Consider the following 15869-nt stretch of genomic DNA (forward strand, 5'->3'; position numbering starts at 1 on the left):
CCTCTTGGGTCGCAGCGGCCGAGACCCCCTCCCCTTCATGGTGAGGGCGTGTAGACTGCTGCAAACAAAGAGGTCTCGGCCCCTGTTAAGAAAGGGAGGGGGTCAACCATTCTTAAAAGCATCCAAAACCTCTTGGGTCGCAGCGGCCGAGAACCCTCCCCTTCTTAAAAACGGCCGAGACCTCTTGGGTTACAGCAGCCGAAACCCCCTCCCCTTCTTAAAAGCGGCCGAGACCTCTTGGGTCGCAGCAGCCGAGACCCCCTCCCCATCTTAAAAGCGGCCAAGACCTCTTGGGTCGCAGCAGCCGAGACCCCCTCCCCTTATTAAAAGTAGCCGAGACCTCTTGGGTCACAGCGGCCGAGACCCCCTCCCCTTCATGGTGAGGGCGTGTAGACTGCTGCAAACCAAGAGGTCTCGGCCCCTGTTAAGAAGGGGAGGGGGTCAACCATTCTTAAAAGCGGCCGAGACCTCTTGGGTCGCAGCGGCCGAGAACCCCTCCCCTTCTTAAAGCGGCCGAGACCTCTTGGTTCGCAGCAGCCGAGACCCCCTCCCCTTCTTAAAAGTAGCCGAGACCTCTTGGGTCACAGCTGTCGAGACCACCTCCCCTTCATGGTAAGGGCGTCTAGACAACTGCAAACCAAGAGATATCGGCCCCTGTTAAGAAAGGGAGGGGGTTAACCATTCTTAAAAGCGGCCGAGTTCCCCTCCCCTTCTTAAAAGCGGCCGAGACCTCTTGGGTCGCAGCGGCCGAGACCCCCTCTCCTTCTTAAAAGCGGCCGAGACCTCTTGGGTCGCAGCGGCCGAGACCCTCTACCCTTCTTAAAAGCATCCGAGACCTCTTGGGTCGCAGCGGCCAAGACCCCTCCCCTTCTTAAAAGCGGCCGAGACTTCTTGGGTCGCAGCGGCCGAAACCCCCTCCCCTACTTAAAAGTGGCCGAGACCTCTTGGGTCGCAGCGGCCGAAACCCCCTCCCCTTCTTAAAAGTGGCCGAGACCTCTTGGGTCGCAGCAGCCGAGACCCCCTCCCCTTCTTAAAAGCGACCGAGACCTCTTGGGTCGCAGCGGCCGAGACCCCCTCCCCTTCATGGTGAGGGCGTGTAGACTGCTGCAAACAAAGAGGTCTCGGCCCCTGTTAAGAAAGGGAGGGGGTCAACCATTCTTAAAAGCATCCAAAACCTCTTGGGTCGCAGCGGCCGAGAACCCTCCCCTTCTTAAAAACGGCCGAGACCTCTTGGGTTACAGCAGCCGAAACCCCCTCCCCTTCTTAAAAGCGGCCGAGACCTCTTGGGTCGCAGCAGTCGAGAACCCCTCCCCTTCTCAAAAGCGGCCGAGACCTCTTGGGTCGCAGCGGCCGAAACCCCCTCCCCTTCTTAAAAGCCGCCGAGACCTCCTGGGTCGCAGCGGCCGAAACCCCCTCCCCTTCTTAAAAGCGGCCGAGACCTCTTGGGTCGCAGCGGCCGAAACCCCCTCACCTTCTTAAAAGTAGCCGAGACCTCTTGGGTCACAGCAGCCGAGACCCCCTCCCCTTCATGGTGAGGGCGTGTAGTCTGCTGCAAACCAAGAGGTCTCGGCCCCTGTTAAGAAGGGGAGGGGGTCAACCATTCTTAAAAGCGGCCGAGACCTCTTGGGTCGCAGCAGCCGAGAACCCCTCCCCTTCTTAAAAGCGGCCAAGACCTCTTGGGTCGCAGCGGCCGAGACCCCCTCTCCTTCTTAAAAGCGGCCGAGACCTCTTGGGTCGCAGCGGCCGAGACCCCTCCTCTTCTTAAAAACAGCCGAGACCTCTTGGGTCGCAGCAGGCGAAACCCCCTCCCCTTCTTAAAAGCGGCCGAGACCTCTTGGGTCGCAGCGGCCGAAACCCCCTCACCTTCTTAAAAGTAGCTGAGACCTCTTGGGTCACAGCGGCCGAGACCCCCTCCCCTTCATGGTGAGGGCGTGTAGACTGCTGCAAACCAAGAGGTCTCGGCCCCTGTTAAGAAGGGGAGGGGGTCAACCATTCTTAAAAGCGGCCGAGACCTCTTTGGTCGCAGCAGCCGAGAAACCCTCCCCTTCTTAAAAGCGGCCAAGACCTCTTGGGTCGCAGCGGCCGAAACCCCCTCCCCTTCTTAAAAGCGGCCGAGACCTCTTGGGTCGCAGCAGCCGAAACCCCCTCCCCTTCTTAAAAGCGGCCGAGACCTCTTGGGTAGCAGCAGCCGATACCCCCTCCCCTTCTAAAAAGTAGCCGAGACCTCTTGGGTCACAGCGGCCGAGACCCACTCCCCTTCATGGTGAGTGCGTCTAGACAACTGCAAACCAAGAGGTCTCGGCCCCTGTTAAGAAAGGGAGGGGGTTAACAATTCTTAAAAGCGGCCGAGTTCCCCTCCCCTTCTTAAAAGCGGCCAAGACCTCTTGGGTCGCAGCGGCCGAGACCCCCTCTCCTTCTTAAAAGCGGCCGAGACCTCTTGGGTCGCAGCGGCCGAGACCCCCTCTCCTTCTTAAAAGCGGCCGAGACCTCTTGGGTCGCAGCGGCCGAGACCCCCTATCGTTCTTAAAAGCGGCCGAGACCTCTTGGGTCGCAGTGGCCGAGACCCTCTACCCTTCTTAAAAGCGTCCGAGACCTCTTGGGTCACAGCGGCCGAAACCCCCTCCCCTTCTTAAAAGCGGCCGAGACCTCTTGGGTCGCAGCGGCCGAGAACCCCTTCCCTTCTTAAAAGCGGCAGAGACCTCTTGGGTCACAGCAGCCGAAATTCCCGCCCCTTCTTAAAAGCGGCCGAGACCTCTTGGGTCGCAGCGGCCGAGAACCCCCTCTCCTTCTTAAAAGCGGCCGAGACCTCTTGGGTCACAGCGGCCGAGACCCCCTCCCCTTCATGGTGAGGGCGTGTAGACTGCTGCAAGCCAAGAGGTCTCGGCCCCTGTTAAGAAGGGGAGGGGGTTAACCATTCTTAAAAGCGTCCGAGTTCCCCTCCCCTTCTTAAAAGCGGCCGAGACCTCTTGGGTCGCAGCGGCCGAGACCCCCTCTCCTTCTTAAAAGCGGCCGAGACCTCTTGGGTCGCAGCGGCCGAAACCCCCTCCCCTACTTAAAAGAGGCAGAGACTTCTTGGGTCGCAGCGGCCGAAACCTCCTCCCCTTCTTAAAAGCGGCCGAGACCTCTTGGGTCGCAACGGCCGAAACCCCCTCCCCTTCTTAAAAGCGGCCGAGACCTCTTGGGTCGCAGCAGCCGAGACCCCCTCCCCTTCATGGTGAGGGCGTCTAGACAACTACAAACCAAGAGGTCTCGGCCCCTGTTAAGAAAGGGAGGGGGTTAACCATTCTTAAAAGCGGCCGAGTTCCCCTCCCCTTCTTAAAAGCGGCCGAGACCTCTTGGGTCGCAGTGGCCGAGACCCCTTCTCCTTCTTAAAAGTGGCCGAGACCTCTTGGGTCGCAGCGGCCGAGACCCTCTACCCTTCTTAAAAGCGTCCGAGACCTCTTGGGTCGCAGCGGCCGAGACCCCTCCCCTTCTTAAAAGCGGCCGCGACCTCTTGGGTCGCAGCGGCCGAAACCCCCTCCCCTACTTAAAAGCGGCCGAGACCTCTTGGGTCGCAGCGGCCGAAACCCCCTCCCCTTCTTAAGAGCGGCCGAGACCTCATGGGTCGCAGCGGCCGAAACCCCCTCCCCTTCTTAAGAGCGGCCGAGACCTCTTGGGTCGCAGCGGCCGAGAACCCCTCCCCTTCTTAAAAGCGGCCGAGACCTCTTGGGTCGCAGCAGCTGAGACCCCCTCCCCTTCTTAAAAGTAGCCGAGACATCTTGGGTCACAGCGACCTAGACCCCCTCCCCTTCATGGTGAGGGCGTCTAGACATTTGCAAACCAAGAGGTCTCGGCCCCTGTTAAGAAAGGGAGGGGGTGAACCATTCTTAAAAGCGGCCGAGTTCCCCTCCCCTTCTTAAAAGCGGCCGAGACCTCTTGGGTCGCAGCGGCCGAAACCCCCTCCCCTTCTTAAAAGCGGCCAAGACCTCTTGGGTCGCAGCGGCCGAAACCCCCTCCCCTTCTTAAAAGCGGCCGAGACCTCTTGGGTCGCAGCAGCAGAGACCCCCTCCCCTTCTTAAAAGTAGCCGAGACCTCTTGGGTCGCAGCGGCCGAGACCCCGTCCCCTTCTTAAAAGTGTCCGAGACCTCTTGGGTCACAGCGGCCGAGAGCCCCTCCCCTTCTTAAAAGCGGCCGAGACCTCTTGGGTCGCAGCGGCCAAGAACCCTCCCCTTCTTAAAAGCGTCCGAGACCTCTTGGGTCTCAGCGGCCGAGACCCCCTCCCCTACTTAAAAGCGGCCGAGACCTCTTGGGTCGCAGCAGCCGAGACCCCCTCCCCTTCTTAAAAGTAGCCGAGACCTCTTGGGTTACAGCGGCCGAGAACCCCTCCCCTTCATGGTGAGGGCGTCTAGACCCCTGCAAACGAAGAGGTCTCAGCCCCTGTTAAGAAGGGGAGGGGGTCAACCATTCTTAAAAGCGGCCGATAACTCTTGGGTCGCAGCGGCCGAGAGCCCCTCCGCTTCTTAAAAGCGGCCGAGACCTCTTGGGTCGCAGCGGCCAAGAACCCTCCCCTTCGTAAAAGCGGCCGAGACCTCTTGGGTCACAGCGTCCGAAACCCCCTCCCATTCTTAAAAGCGTCCGAGACCTGTTGGGTCGCAGCGGCCGAAACCCCCTCCCCTTCTTAAAAGCGGCCGAGACCTCTTGGGTCGCAGCAGCCGAGACCCCCTCCCCTTCATGGTGAGGGCGTCTAGACAACTGCAAACCAAGAGGTCTCGGCCCCTGTTAAGAAGGGGAGGGGGTCAACCATTCTTAAAAGCGGCCGAGACCTCTTGGGTCGCAGCAGCCGAGAACCCCTCCCCTTCTTAAAAGCGGCCAAGACCTCTTGGGTCGCAGCGGCCGAGACCCCCTCTCCTTCTTAAAAGCGGCCGAGACCTCTTGGGTCGCAGCGGCCGAGACCCCTCCTCTTCTTAAAAACAGCCGAGACCTCTTGGGTCGCAGCGGCCAAAACCCCCTCCCCTACTTAAAAGCGGCCGAGACCTCTTGGGTCGCAGCGGCCGAAACCCCCTCCCCTTCTTAAAAGTAGCCGAGACCTCTTGGGTCACAGCGGCCGAGACCCCCTCCCCTTCATGGTGAGGGCGTGTAGACTGCTGCAAACCAAGAGGTCTCGGCCCCTGTTAAGAAGGGGAGGGGGTCAACCATTCTTAAAAGCGGCCGAGACCTCTTGGGTCGCAGCGGCCGAGAGCCCCTCCCCTTCTTAAAAGCGGCCGAGACCTCTTGGGTCGCAGCAGCCGAGACCCCCTCCCCTACTTAAAAGAGGCAGAGACTTCTTGGGTCGCAGCGGCCGAAACCTCCTCCCCTTCTTAAAAGCGGCCGAGACCTCTTGGGTCGCAACGGCCGAAACCCCCTCCCCTTCTTAAAAGCGGCCGAGACCTCTTGGGTCGCAGCAGCCGAGACCCCCTCCCCTTCATGGTGAGGGCGTCTAGACAACTACAAACCAAGAGGTCTCGGCCCCTGTTAAGAAAGGGAGGGGGTTAACCATTCTTAAAAGCGGCCGAGTTCCCCTCCCCTTCTTAAAAGCGGCCGAGACCTCTTGGGTCGCAGTGGCCGAGACCCCTTCTCCTTCTTAAAAGTGGCCGAGACCTCTTGGGTCGCAGCGGCCGAGACCCTCTACCCTTCTTAAAAGCGTCCGAGACCTCTTGGGTCGCAGCGGCCGAGACCCCTCCCCTTCTTAAAAGCGGCCACGACCTCTTGGGTCGCAGCGGCCGAAACCCCCTCCCCTACTTAAAAGCGGCCGAGACCTCTTGGGTCGCAGCGGCCGAAACCCCCTCCCCTTCTTAAGAGCGGCCGAGACCTCATGGGTCGCAGCGGCCGAAACCCCCTCCCCTTCTTAAGAGCGGCCGAGACCTCTTGGGTCGCAGCGGCCGAGAACCCCTCCCCTTCTTAAAAGCGGCCGAGACCTCTTGGGTCGCAGCAGCTGAGACCCCCTCCCCTTCTTAAAAGTAGCCGAGACATCTTGGGTCACAGCGACCTAGACCCCCTCCCCTTCATGGTGAGGGCGTCTAGACATTTGCAAACCAAGAGGTCTCGGCCCCTGTTAAGAAAGGGAGGGGGTGAACCATTCTTAAAAGCGGCCGAGTTCCCCTCCCCTTCTTAAAAGCGGCCGAGACCTCTTGGGTCGCAGCGGCCGAAACCCCCTCCCCTTCTTAAAAGCGGCCAAGACCTCTTGGGTCGCAGCGGCCGAAACCCCCTCCCCTTCTTAAAAGCGGCCGAGACCTCTTGGGTCGCAGCAGCAGAGACCCCCTCCCCTTCTTAAAAGTAGCCGAGACCTCTTGGGTCGCAGCGGCCGAGACCCCGTCCCCTTCTTAAAAGTGTCCGAGACCTCTTGGGTCACAGCGGCCGAGAGCCCCTCCCCTTCTTAAAAGCGGCCGAGACCTCTTGGGTCGCAGCGGCCAAGAACCCTCCCCTTCTTAAAAGCGTCCGAGACCTCTTGGGTCTCAGCGGCCGAGACCCCCTCCCCTACTTAAAAGCGGCCGAGACCTCTTGGGTCGCAGCAGCCGAGACCCCCTCCCCTTCTTAAAAGTAGCCGAGACCTCTTGGGTTACAGCGGCCGAGAACCCCTCCCCTTCATGGTGAGGGCGTCTAGACCCCTGCAAACGAAGAGGTCTCAGCCCCTGTTAAGAAGGGGAGGGGGTCAACCATTCTTAAAAGCGGCCGATAACTCTTGGGTCGCAGCGGCCGAGAGCCCCTCCGCTTCTTAAAAGCGGCCGAGACCTCTTGGGTCGCAGCGGCCAAGAACCCTCCCCTTCGTAAAAGCGGCCGAGACCTCTTGGGTCACAGCGTCCGAAACCCCCTCCCATTCTTAAAAGCGTCCGAGACCTGTTGGGTCGCAGCGGCCGAAACCCCCTCCCCTTCTTAAAAGCGGCCGAGACCTCTTGGGTCGCAGCAGCCGAGACCCCCTCCCCTTCATGGTGAGGGCGTCTAGACAACTGCAAACCAAGAGGTCTCGGCCCATGTTAAGAAAGAGAGGGGGTTAACCATTCTTAAAAGCGGCCGAGTTCCCCTCCCCTTCTTAAAAGCGGCCGAGACCTCTTGGGTCGCAGTGGCCGAGACGCCCTCTCCTTCTTAAAAGCGGCCGAGACCTCTTGGGTCGCAGCGGCCGAGACCCTCTACCCTTCTTAAAAGCGTCCGAGACCTCTTGGGTCGCAGCGGCCAAAACCCCCTCCCCTACTTAAAAGCGGCCGAGACCTCTTGGGTCGCAGCGGCCGAAACCCCCTCCCCTTCTTAAAAGTAGCCGAGACCTCTTGGGTCACAGCGGCCGAGCCCCCCTCCCCTTCATGGTGAGGGCGTGTAGACTGCTGCAAACCAAGAGGTCTCGGCCCCTGTTAAGAAGGGGAGGGGGTCAACCATTCTTAAAAGCGGCCGAGACCTCTTGGGTCGCAGCGGCCGAGAGCCCCTCCCCTTCTTAAAAGCGGCCGAGACCTCTTGGGTCGCAGCAGCCGAGACCCCCTCCCCTACTTAAAAGCGGCCGAGACCTCTTGGGTCGCAGCGGCCGAAACCCCCTCCCCTTCTTAAAAGCGGCCGAGACCTCTTGGGTCGCAGCAGCCGAAACCCCCTCCCCTTCTTAAAAGCGGCCGAGACCTCTTTGGTCGCAGCAGCCGAGACCCCCTCCCCTTCATGGTGAGGGCGTCTAGATAACTGCAAACCAAGAGGTCTCGGCCCCTGTTAAGAAAGGGAGGGGGTTAACCATTCCTAAAAGCGGCCGAGTTCCCCTCCCCTTCTTAAAAGCGGCCGAGACCTCTTGGGTCGCAGTGGCCGAGACCCCTTCTCCTTCTTAAAAGTGGCCGAGACCTCTTGGGTCGCAGCGGCCGAGACCCTCTACCCTTCTTAAAAGCGTCCGAGACCTCTTGGGTCGCAGCGGCCGAGACCCCTCCCCTTCTTAAAAGCGGCCGCGACCTCTTGGGTCGCAGCGGCCGAAACCCCCTCCCCTACTTAAAAGCGGCCGAGACCTCTTGGGTCGCAGCGGCCGAAACCCCCTCCCCTTCTTAAGAGCGGCCGAGACCTCATGGGTCGCAGCGGCCGAAACCCCCTCCCCTTCTTAAGAGCGGCCGAGACCTCTTGGGTCGCAGCGGCCGAGAACCCCTCCCCTTCTTAAAAGCGGCCGAGACCTCTTGGGTCGCAGCAGCTGAGACCCCCTCCCCTTCTTAAAAGTAGCCGAGACATCTTGGGTCACAGCGACCTAGACCCCCTCCCCTTCATGGTGAGGGCGTCTAGACATTTGCAAACCAAGAGGTCTCGGCCCCTGTTAAGAAAGGGAGGGGGTGAACCATTCTTAAAAGCGGCCGAGTTCCCCTCCCCTTCTTAAAAGCGGCCGAGACCTCTTGGGTCGCAGCGGCCGAAACCCCCTCCCCTTCTTAAAAGCGGCCAAGACCTCTTGGGTCGCAGCGGCCGAAACCCCCTCCCCTTCTTAAAAGCGGCCGAGACCTCTTGGGTCGCAGCAGCAGAGACCCCCTCCCCTTCTTAAAAGTAGCCGAGACCTCTTGGGTCGCAGCGGCCGAGACCCCGTCCCCTTCTTAAAAGTGTCCGAGACCTCTTGGGTCACAGCGGCCGAGAGCCCCTCCCCTTCTTAAAAGCGGCCGAGACCTCTTGGGTCGCAGCGGCCAAGAACCCTCCCCTTCTTAAAAGCGTCCGAGACCTCTTGGGTCTCAGCGGCCGAGACCCCCTCCCCTACTTAAAAGCGGCCGAGACCTCTTGGGTCGCAGCAGCCGAGACCCCCTCCCCTTCTTAAAAGTAGCCGAGACCTCTTGGGTTACAGCGGCCGAGAACCCCTCCCCTTCATGGTGAGGGCGTCTAGACCCCTGCAAACGAAGAGGTCTCAGCCCCTGTTAAGAAGGGGAGGGGGTCAACCATTCTTAAAAGCGGCCGATAACTCTTGGGTCGCAGCGGCCGAGAGCCCCTCCGCTTCTTAAAAGCGGCCGAGACCTCTTGGGTCGCAGCGGCCAAGAACCCTCCCCTTCGTAAAAGCGGCCGAGACCTCTTGGGTCACAGCGTCCGAAACCCCCTCCCATTCTTAAAAGCGTCCGAGACCTGTTGGGTCGCAGCGGCCGAAACCCCCTCCCCTTCTTAAAAGCGGCCGAGACCTCTTGGGTCGCAGCAGCCGAGACCCCCTCCCCTTCATGGTGAGGGCGTCTAGACAACTGCAAACCAAGAGGTCTCGGCCCCTGTTAAGAAGGGGAGGGGGTCAACCATTCTTAAAAGCGGCCGAGACCTCTTGGGTCGCAGCAGCCGAGAACCCCTCCCCTTCTTAAAAGCGGCCAAGACCTCTTGGGTCGCAGCGGCCGAGACCCCCTCTCCTTCTTAAAAGCGGCCGAGACCTCTTGGGTCGCAGCGGCCGAGACCCCTCCTCTTCTTAAAAACAGCCGAGACCTCTTGGGTCGCAGCGGCCAAAACCCCCTCCCCTACTTAAAAGCGGCCGAGACCTCTTGGGTCGCAGCGGCCGAAACCCCCTCCCCTTCTTAAAAGTAGCCGAGACCTCTTGGGTCACAGCGGCCGAGACCCCCTCCCCTTCATGGTGAGGGCGTGTAGACTGCTGCAAACCAAGAGGTCTCGGCCCCTGTTAAGAAGGGGAGGGGGTCAACCATTCTTAAAAGCGGCCGAGACCTCTTTGGTCGCAGCAGCCGAGAAACCCTCCCCTTCTTAAAAGCGGCCAAGACCTCTTGGGTCGCAGCGGCCGAAACCCCCTCCCCTTCTTAAAAGCGGCCGAGACCTCTTGGGTCGCAGCAGCCGAAACCCCCTCCCCTTCTTAAAAGCGGCCGAGACCTCTTGGGTAGCAGCAGCCGATACCCCCTCCCCTTCTAAAAAGTAGCCGAGACCTCTTGGGTCACAGCGGCCGAGACCCACTCCCCTTCATGGTGAGTGCGTCTAGACAACTGCAAACCAAGAGGTCTCGGCCCCTGTTAAGAAAGGGAGGGGGTTAACAATTCTTAAAAGCGGCCGAGTTCCCCTCCCCTTCTTAAAAGCGGCCAAGACCTCTTGGGTCGCAGCGGCCGAGACCCCCTCTCCTTCTTAAAAGCGGCCGAGACCTCTTGGGTCGCAGCGGCCGAGACCCCCTCTCCTTCTTAAAAGCGGCCGAGACCTCTTGGGTCGCAGCGGCCGAGACCCCCTATCGTTCTTAAAAGCGGCCGAGACCTCTTGGGTCGCAGCGGCCGAGACCCTCTACCCTTCTTAAAAGCGTCCGAGACCTCTTGGGTCACAGCGGCCGAAACCCCCTCCCCTTCTTAAAAGCGGCCGAGACCTCTTGGGTCGCAGCGGCCGAGAACCCCTTCCCTTCTTAAAAGCGGCAGAGACCTCTTGGGTCACAGCAGCCGAAATTCCCGCCCCTTCTTAAAAGCGGCCGAGACCTCTTGGGTCGCAGCGGCCGAGAACCCCCTCTCCTTCTTAAAAGCGGCCGAGACCTCTTGGGTCACAGCGGCCGAGACCCCCTCCCCTTCATGGTGAGGGCGTGTAGACTGCTGCAAGCCAAGAGGTCTCGGCCCCTGTTAAGAAGGGGAGGGGGTTAACCATTCTTAAAAGCGTCCGAGTTCCCCTCCCCTTCTTAAAAGCGGCCGAGACCTCTTGGGTCGCAGCGGCCGAGACCCCCTCTCCTTCTTAAAAGCGGCCGAGACCTCTTGGGTCGCAGCGGCCGAAACCCCCTCCCCTACTTAAAAGAGGCAGAGACTTCTTGGGTCGCAGCGGCCGAAACCTCCTCCCCTTCTTAAAAGCGGCCGAGACCTCTTGGGTCGCAACGGCCGAAACCCCCTCCCCTTCTTAAAAGCGGCCGAGACCTCTTGGGTCGCAGCAGCCGAGACCCCCTCCCCTTCATGGTGAGGGCGTCTAGACAACTACAAACCAAGAGGTCTCGGCCCCTGTTAAGAAAGGGAGGGGGTTAACCATTCTTAAAAGCGGCCGAGTTCCCCTCCCCTTCTTAAAAGCGGCCGAGACCTCTTGGGTCGCAGTGGCCGAGACCCCTTCTCCTTCTTAAAAGTGGCCGAGACCTCTTGGGTCGCAGCGGCCGAGACCCTCTACCCTTCTTAAAAGCGTCCGAGACCTCTTGGGTCGCAGCGGCCGAGACCCCTCCCCTTCTTAAAAGCGGCCGCGACCTCTTGGGTCGCAGCGGCCGAAACCCCCTCCCCTACTTAAAAGCGGCCGAGACCTCTTGGGTCGCAGCGGCCGAAACCCCCTCCCCTTCTTAAGAGCGGCCGAGACCTCATGGGTCGCAGCGGCCGAAACCCCCTCCCCTTCTTAAGAGCGGCCGAGACCTCTTGGGTCGCAGCGGCCGAGAACCCCTCCCCTTCTTAAAAGCGGCCGAGACCTCTTGGGTCGCAGCAGCTGAGACCCCCTCCCCTTCTTAAAAGTAGCCGAGACATCTTGGGTCACAGCGACCTAGACCCCCTCCCCTTCATGGTGAGGGCGTCTAGACATTTGCAAACCAAGAGGTCTCGGCCCCTGTTAAGAAAGGGAGGGGGTGAACCATTCTTAAAAGCGGCCGAGTTCCCCTCCCCTTCTTAAAAGCGGCCGAGACCTCTTGGGTCGCAGCGGCCGAAACCCCCTCCCCTTCTTAAAAGCGGCCAAGACCTCTTGGGTCGCAGCGGCCGAAACCCCCTCCCCTTCTTAAAAGCGGCCGAGACCTCTTGGGTCGCAGCAGCAGAGACCCCCTCCCCTTCTTAAAAGTAGCCGAGACCTCTTGGGTCGCAGCGGCCGAGACCCCGTCCCCTTCTTAAAAGTGTCCGAGACCTCTTGGGTCACAGCGGCCGAGAGCCCCTCCCCTTCTTAAAAGCGGCCGAGACCTCTTGGGTCGCAGCGGCCAAGAACCCTCCCCTTCTTAAAAGCGTCCGAGACCTCTTGGGTCTCAGCGGCCGAGACCCCCTCCCCTACTTAAAAGCGGCCGAGACCTCTTGGGTCGCAGCAGCCGAGACCCCCTCCCCTTCTTAAAAGTAGCCGAGACCTCTTGGGTTACAGCGGCCGAGAACCCCTCCCCTTCATGGTGAGGGCGTCTAGACCCCTGCAAACGAAGAGGTCTCAGCCCCTGTTAAGAAGGGGAGGGGGTCAACCATTCTTAAAAGCGGCCGATAACTCTTGGGTCGCAGCGGCCGAGAGCCCCTCCGCTTCTTAAAAGCGGCCGAGACCTCTTGGGTCGCAGCGGCCAAGAACCCTCCCCTTCGTAAAAGCGGCCGAGACCTCTTGGGTCACAGCGTCCGAAACCCCCTCCCATTCTTAAAAGCGTCCGAGACCTGTTGGGTCGCAGCGGCCGAAACCCCCTCCCCTTCTTAAAAGCGGCCGAGACCTCTTGGGTCGCAGCAGCCGAGACCCCCTCCCCTTCATGGTGAGGGCGTCTAGACAACTGCAAACCAAGAGGTCTCGGCCCCTGTTAAGAAGGGGAGGGGGTCAACCATTCTTAAAAGCGGCCGAGACCTCTTGGGTCGCAGCAGCCGAGAACCCCTCCCCTTCTTAAAAGCGGCCAAGACCTCTTGGGTCGCAGCGGCCGAGACCCCCTCTCCTTCTTAAAAGCGGCCGAGACCTCTTGGGTCGCAGCGGCCGAGACCCCTCCTCTTCTTAAAAACAGCCGAGACCTCTTGGGTCGCAGCGGCCAAAACCCCCTCCCCTACTTAAAAGCGGCCGAGACCTCTTGGGTCGCAGCGGCCGAAACCCCCTCCCCTTCTTAAAAGTAGCCGAGACCTCTTGGGTCACAGCGGCCGAGACCCCCTCCCCTTCATGGTGAGGGCGTGTAGACTGCTGCAAACCAAGAGGTCTCGGCCCCTGTTAAGAAGGGGAGGGGGTCAACCATTCTTAAAAGCGGCCGAGACCTCTTGGGTCGCAGCGGCCGAGAGCCCCTCCCCTTCTTAAAAGCGGCCGAGACCTCTTGGGTCGCAGCAGCCGAGACCCCCTCCCCTACTTAAAAGAGGCAGAGACTTCTTGGGTCGCAGCGGCCGAAACCTCCTCCCCTTCTTAAAAGCGGCCGAGACCTCTTGGGTCGCAACGGCCGAAACCCCCTCCCCTTCTTAAAAGCGGCCGAGACCTCTTGGGTCGCAGCAGCCGAGACCCCCTCCCCTTCATGGTGAGGGCGTCTAGACAACTACAAACCAAGAGGTCTCGGCCCCTGTTAAGAAAGGGAGGGGGTTAACCATTCTTAAAAGCGGCCGAGTTCCCCTCCCCTTCTTAAAAGCGGCCGAGACCTCTTGGGTCGCAGTGGCCGAGACCCCTTCTCCTTCTTAAAAGTGGCCGAGACCTCTTGGGTCGCAGCGGCCGAGACCCTCTACCCTTCTTAAAAGCGTCCGAGACCTCTTGGGTCGCAGCGGCCGAGACCCCTCCCCTTCTTAAAAGCGGCCACGACCTCTTGGGTCGCAGCGGCCGAAACCCCCTCCCCTACTTAAAAGCGGCCGAGACCTCTTGGGTCGCAGCGGCCGAAACCCCCTCCCCTTCTTAAGAGCGGCCGAGACCTCATGGGTCGCAGCGGCCGAAACCCCCTCCCCTTCTTAAGAGCGGCCGAGACCTCTTGGGTCGCAGCGGCCGAGAACCCCTCCCCTTCTTAAAAGCGGCCGAGACCTCTTGGGTCGCAGCAGCTGAGACCCCCTCCCCTTCTTAAAAGTAGCCGAGACATCTTGGGTCACAGCGACCTAGACCCCCTCCCCTTCATGGTGAGGGCGTCTAGACATTTGCAAACCAAGAGGTCTCGGCCCCTGTTAAGAAAGGGAGGGGGTGAACCATTCTTAAAAGCGGCCGAGTTCCCCTCCCCTTCTTAAAAGCGGCCGAGACCTCTTGGGTCGCAGCGGCCGAAACCCCCTCCCCTTCTTAAAAGCGGCCAAGACCTCTTGGGTCGCAGCGGCCGAAACCCCCTCCCCTTCTTAAAAGCGGCCGAGACCTCTTGGGTCGCAGCAGCAGAGACCCCCTCCCCTTCTTAAAAGTAGCCGAGACCTCTTGGGTCGCAGCGGCCGAGACCCCGTCCCCTTCTTAAAAGTGTCCGAGACCTCTTGGGTCACAGCGGCCGAGAGCCCCTCCCCTTCTTAAAAGCGGCCGAGACCTCTTGGGTCGCAGCGGCCAAGAACCCTCCCCTTCTTAAAAGCGTCCGAGACCTCTTGGGTCTCAGCGGCCGAGACCCCCTCCCCTACTTAAAAGCGGCCGAGACCTCTTGGGTCGCAGCAGCCGAGACCCCCTCCCCTTCTTAAAAGTAGCCGAGACCTCTTGGGTTACAGCGGCCGAGAACCCCTCCCCTTCATGGTGAGGGCGTCTAGACCCCTGCAAACGAAGAGGTCTCAGCCCCTGTTAAGAAGGGGAGGGGGTCAACCATTCTTAAAAGCGGCCGATAACTCTTGGGTCGCAGCGGCCGAGAGCCCCTCCGCTTCTTAAAAGCGGCCGAGACCTCTTGGGTCGCAGCGGCCAAGAACCCTCCCCTTCGTAAAAGCGGCCGAGACCTCTTGGGTCACAGCGTCCGAAACCCCCTCCCATTCTTAAAAGCGTCCGAGACCTGTTGGGTCGCAGCGGCCGAAACCCCCTCCCCTTCTTAAAAGCGGCCGAGACCTCTTGGGTCGCAGCAGCCGAGACCCCCTCCCCTTCATGGTGAGGGCGTCTAGACAACTGCAAACCAAGAGGTCTCGGCCCATGTTAAGAAAGAGAGGGGGTTAACCATTCTTAAAAGCGGCCGAGTTCCCCTCCCCTTCTTAAAAGCGGCCGAGACCTCTTGGGTCGCAGTGGCCGAGACGCCCTCTCCTTCTTAAAAGCGGCCGAGACCTCTTGGGTCGCAGCGGCCGAGACCCTCTACCCTTCTTAAAAGCGTCCGAGACCTCTTGGGTCGCAGCGGCCAAAACCCCCTCCCCTACTTAAAAGCGGCCGAGACCTCTTGGGTCACAGCGGCCGAAACCCCCTCCCCTTCTTAAAAGTAGCCGAGACCTCTTGGGTCACAGCGGCCGAGCCCCCCTCCCCTTCATGGTGAGGGCGTGTAGACTGCTGCAAACCAAGAGGTCTCGGCCCCTGTTAAGAAGGGGAGGGGGTCAACCATTCTTAAAAGCGGCCGAGACCTCTTGGGTCGCAGCGGCCGAGAGCCCCTCCCCTTCTTAAAAGCGGCCGAGACCTCTTGGGTCGCAGCAGCCGAGACCCCCTCCCCTACTTAAAAGCGGCCGAGACCTCTTGGGTCGCAGCGGCCGAAACCCCCTCCCCTTCTTAAAAGCGGCCGAGACCTCTTGGGTCGCAGCAGCCGAAACCCCCTCCCCTTCTTAAAAGCGGCCGAGACCTCTTTGGTCGCAGCAGCCGAGACCCCCTCCCCTTCATGGTGAGGGCGTCTAGATAACTGCAAACCAAGAGGTCTCGGCCCCTGTTAAGAAAGGGAGGGGGTTAACCATTCCTAAAAGCGGCCGAGTTCCCCTCCCCTTCTTAAAAGCGGCCGAGACCTCTTGGGTCGCAGTGGCCGAGACCCCCTCTCCTTCTTAAAAGCGGCCGAGACCTCTTGGGTCGCAGCGGCCGAGACCCTCTACCCTTCTTAAAAGCGTCCGAGACCTCTTGGGTCGCAGTGGCCGAAACCCGCTCCCCTACTTAAAAGCGTCCGAGACCTCTTGGGTCGCAGCGGCCGAAACCCCCTCCCCTTCTTAAAAGCGGCCGAGACCTCTTGGGTCGCAGCGGCCGAGAACCCCTCCCCTTCTTAAAAGCGGCCGAGACCTCTTGGGTCGCAGCAGCTGAGACCCCCTCCCCTTCTTAAAAGTAGCCGAGACCTCTTGGGTCACAGCGGCCGAGACCCCCTCCCCTTCATGGTGAGGGCGTCTAGACATTTGCAAACCAAGAGGTCTCGGCCCCTGTTAAGAAAGGGAGGGGGTGAACCATTCTTAAAAGCGGCCGAGTTCCCCTCCCCTTCTTAAAAGCGGCCGAAACCT

Source organism: Hyla sarda, chromosome 13 (genome assembly GCF_029499605.1).
Source record: "Hyla sarda isolate aHylSar1 chromosome 13, aHylSar1.hap1, whole genome shotgun sequence".
In the NCBI taxonomy this organism is placed as follows: Eukaryota; Metazoa; Chordata; class Amphibia; order Anura; family Hylidae; genus Hyla; species Hyla sarda.